This window comes from Ruditapes philippinarum, unplaced genomic scaffold, assembly GCF_026571515.1.
Source record: "Ruditapes philippinarum isolate M1 unplaced genomic scaffold, ASM2657151v2 ctg1743_1_1_1_1, whole genome shotgun sequence".
Taxonomy (NCBI): domain Eukaryota; kingdom Metazoa; phylum Mollusca; class Bivalvia; order Venerida; family Veneridae; genus Ruditapes; species Ruditapes philippinarum.
In genome coordinates, this window is record NW_026856541.1 from 61913 (window position 1) to 66463 (window position 4551).

Genomic DNA, 4551 nt, shown 5'->3' on the forward strand with positions numbered 1-4551 from the left:
ACGAAACGTGCTTCGATATAGTACTGCGCAAATAATAAAAGTTCGAAATAAACATTTAAAGTCTGATCCGAAAGTTTTATTTACAAAATTTAATGCAAACAATAATATATGTTTCATATCCATTATCATGTTTTAAAAGTTACACGAATTATTGCTCGTCTTATATAAATGGTTTATTTACACACAGATCATCTCACCGGCACGCGAACTTTATATCACACTTTACCCGACGTTCATGTTGCCAAAATTAATTAAGAAAAGAATATTTATATTTTGTGTTCAGACGCTAATTAGATTTTAAGTAAATATAATGTTTCAAGTGCAAAATTATATAATATTCCAACTGTATCCCTTTCCTTCAGAATATATTGGCAATTGATTACACGACGGAAGTAACACCCGCCTCTTAGACCGTTTGTGGCTCTGACTTAAATGGATTTAGATACTGGGGCGGTCTTAATGTCGGGGTTTTGTCATCAATGTGGTTTTTAAAATATATTTTCCTTCGTTTTCCATTACTTAACAACAAACAGATTAATGATGAATGACTCAACATTAGTGTAAAAAAGATATATCTTATATGTTCGATAAAATAATCGTTCTGATACTTCCTTCATATTTTAGTAAGTTTCGATCATACTTATCACTTGAAAAGAATCATGTTATGCAATATATTTTGTAGAATTATATACGAAAGCAATGACACATTAACATTTCATTCATATAATAGGCCCTACTTGTGTTTCGAATAAGGAGTGTTTTTATGTACACATTATTACGTTTATTTATCAAACTAAGCGTCTAGTAATTAAACCTAAAGGATGTCAAGTTACCTCATTTAAACACACATCTTTACTGATATATTGCCATTTTTAATTTTATTTGCATTCATACCTCTTTAAAATAACATAATTAGACATTCATTATGACATCTATTGCTTTGCACTCATCTGATAAGAACTTCGTATTGAACCAGATGTAATCAAATGACCAAAGTAACAACCAGAACATGCCTACGATATTTTCCCTATATAATAACATTGATTGAGTTAAATAACTTGATTACAAACTTTGAAGTTCATATTTTTGTTAATATAAAAAAAGAAATGTAAAATGTGTATAAGGATAAGGTAATATTTTTACATCCTATGTATATATTTCCCATATGAGCAGAAACAGCCCATTAGATCCGTCGTTTAAAAAGAGCTCGACTTACGGCTAAAAGTCTAACACTATATTTGAAAATATTTCACCGATCGCCTGTGACAATTCAAATTGAAACATATTCATTCAAAGGATGATGAAGAATATAAATCGATAATTAATGCTATAATTCTAAATCCGAGTTGTCTTAAAATCGTGTTAATGCTTTTCAGTTGTATATATATTTTTGCACATTAATATAACTACTATAATGGAACAACCGATCCGAACCGAATGGGCTGCAATTTTGCACACAATTTATTGTAAAAATCCACATTAAATGGTATACAATTCTTGAAAAGATATTTCCAGTCCTGTCACAAGGTCCTTATGTACCAAGCAATAGGGTATGTAAGTCTCGTCATGTGACTTGCGAGATTTCACGATATTTTGCACTTCCGGGTACAAACAAATATCAACAACATTGCTTATCTATATTGGGTAATACTTGTATGCCGGTGGGAAAGTAAAACTTACATGGAAAAGCAAATGATATGTGGAAATTGGCAGAGTTTTTTGTTTTGTAACGAAATGCAAATGGTTTCATCTTGTGTACAAGTATCAATGAAAGACAACTTCGTATAATCTTCAGGTGGGTGTGTCATTTCAAATTCAGTTTATCCCAATAAATGTTGTAATATTTTCATTTCCATGTAAATCTAATAAATTTGTTTTTTGATACAACATCATTCGCATCTGACACCAGACTGGTGAATTTGATTTTATCAAATTTTCTATAGCGCTACCTGATTATCTCTCAGAAGTATATAATGTTTAGAAATTTCGGACAGCGCATATTTCGGATAAACGTTTTAATATGATTATCAATGTGTTTTAGTTGAATATATTTTCTTCCAACTGAAAATATTATTTATTTATAATTATTATCTATATAAAGCACAAACAGTCAAGCTGTATATAACCAATTTTAAATTGTCATAAAATTTAATGAAATATTTTTGCTCCTGTAGATATTTTGACAGAGACAGTGGTGAGATGAAAGACGTCAGTATCCATTGTAAATACACATGCATGCTCTGCTGTAAAATCGTTTTGGTAAGAAATATATACTTAAAGCTACTTAAACTACATTAATGAAAATAAATATTATTGTATAACATATAATGTTCTCGTTTTTGTAAATAATTACAGTGTAGCTAAATAAACAAACAGTATGGCATATGTAGTTAATTCATGTTAAATACTGTTTAAAGTATTTTTTCTCAAGTAAGTGGGTCATATTTTTTAGTTAAATCATGTTCAGTAAATGGTTAAAAGAACTTAGTCACTATCACATTTTTTAAAGATCAGTTGTCAAAGCAAATCTACAAAAACTAGGACACCAAGAAGTGTTTCTTCCTTTTCAACATTATTTTCTATTCATGACAATATGAAAATGATTGAAATTTATAGCTGACCAATTATTATTGCTTTCAACTCATGATAAATTTTCTTTATATACAGGTATGTGATTTCATGGTTGGATCTTGAGTACTTGTCATGGCTCTTGATTTATTTTGGAGTGTTCACCATCAGATTAGAAATCAAATAGTGATACCACCAGGCATAGTTGAAAGAAAATGTCCATACACAGTCTTGGAGTACATAGTGGTAGAGACATGGCAGTCCATTACAGATTTTGACTGAATTAAAGCTTCTTAAAGCCCCATGTCTTGTGTAAACTGTCTGACTGAATGTTTGTATTCTAATAAAAACTAAGGTTGAAGACACTTCAAAGATATATATGTCAGTGTAAAAATGTTAAACAAAATATATGTCTTTGTTAGAAATAAATAACCTGTCTTTATTAGAAATAAATAACCTGTCATTTGTAACTTTGTATTAACTTAATTATTCAAAGATAATTTATCTTCTGCAAATGGCTGCCCAAAACAGTTTCAACCAGGCATCATGTAGTTTCAAAACAGTTAAGATAAATTTGTTATGAATAGACTTGTAAAGTAACAGGAATGGTAAAAAGATAAATGTTCAGCATTAAAATGTTTCCATCTTGATTGATTCATTTCATATTATCACCATGATCACTGCAATTGCTTTTAACTTCTGTCCATGTACATATGTGTAAATGTAGTCATTGAAGAGCTGTCATCAATATTATTTAGATAGTGTCTGTTTCGATTTCAGGACAGACAAAATTCAAATGACATGCATAGTACTTAATATAGTCAATGCTTGCATATTCAAGCAATCTAGCCATTGCTGTTAGAGAATTAAAGTACACAGTGACACTTATTTTGCAGATGAACTCTTATGATCAAGCACTGCTATAAATATATGCCAAATAGTAGAAACAAAAAACAGTTCATAAGTTTAATAAACCTTTATTTTTACAAAATTTATAGTGCACTGCTTAGCATATATATCACACTGATTTTCCAGTGGAATCATATTCTAATTGAAAAATGTTCAGCTTGATATCAAAGCTTTGAATGCAAATTTGTGAGCTTAGCTATCAATGATTACCTCACAATATTAGTAGTAGATGGTATATAATATTTTTGCTAATCTTTACTTCATAGTCATTTAATGTCCATAATGTCATATGACTATACTGTGATTCCATGAAAAACCTTATCTCTGGTGTGTTATCAGCTTTGGTATATATAGAGTATCTAGTTTTAATACTTAAAACTGCAATGAAATGTGGATATTTTACTCTGTTTCTATCATTGTGACATTAACATGTTAACAAGATCATAGTGTCAAACACCTTAAAATCATACTCTTTATACATTAAGATTTTTGTGCTGGATGTCATTCATCTTCTTCAGGATGGTACATTTGACTATTCTCAGTGGCTTATATTAAACTAATATTTCACTGTAACTGTGTGTTCTCTGATATCATTCTCAAATTAAGGAACTGGAAGATGGTAGTTGCAATAAAAGGTCTTCATGGACAAATCCTCCTTCATCTTTTCCCTTTTTATCTGCAGAATGAAAAATCAATAAATATGTTGTTAATGCAAGTGTAAGACACTAGAAATTATATTTACATTACATTTAATAAGCTGGTCATGATTGACAGAAACATTTCATATTTGAAGTAAATAAACATTAAAGATAAACAACAACACATATTGATCTTCTTGAATGTGAAACATGACTGTTTTTAATGTTTTATTTACTTATCAATTATCATGCAGTGAAATCCAAAAGTTATTAATATATTTTGATAATTGTTTATCTTTCCGATCTCAACTAAAAATTAATCAATTATTTTACATGTATTTACCTTTTGATGTATAGATATTTCAGGATCATAGCAGTGCAAACAGTTGATTAATGGTCCATATTGAACAACTGTATATTCTATACTTGTCATATA

At 29.4% G+C, this 4551-nt stretch overlaps 1 long non-coding RNA gene across 1 annotated transcript; it reads left to right on the forward strand.

The window, feature by feature from the left end:
- The first annotated feature begins 1545 nt into the window (after positions 1 to 1545).
- On the forward strand, positions 1546 to 3926 carry LOC132746923 (uncharacterized). The gene is made up of 3 exons (XR_009628051.1): positions 1546 to 1795; positions 2175 to 2259; positions 2668 to 3926. It is a non-coding gene; the product is annotated as an uncharacterized LOC132746923 (long non-coding RNA).
- Positions 3927 to 4551: the final 625 nt, after the last annotated feature.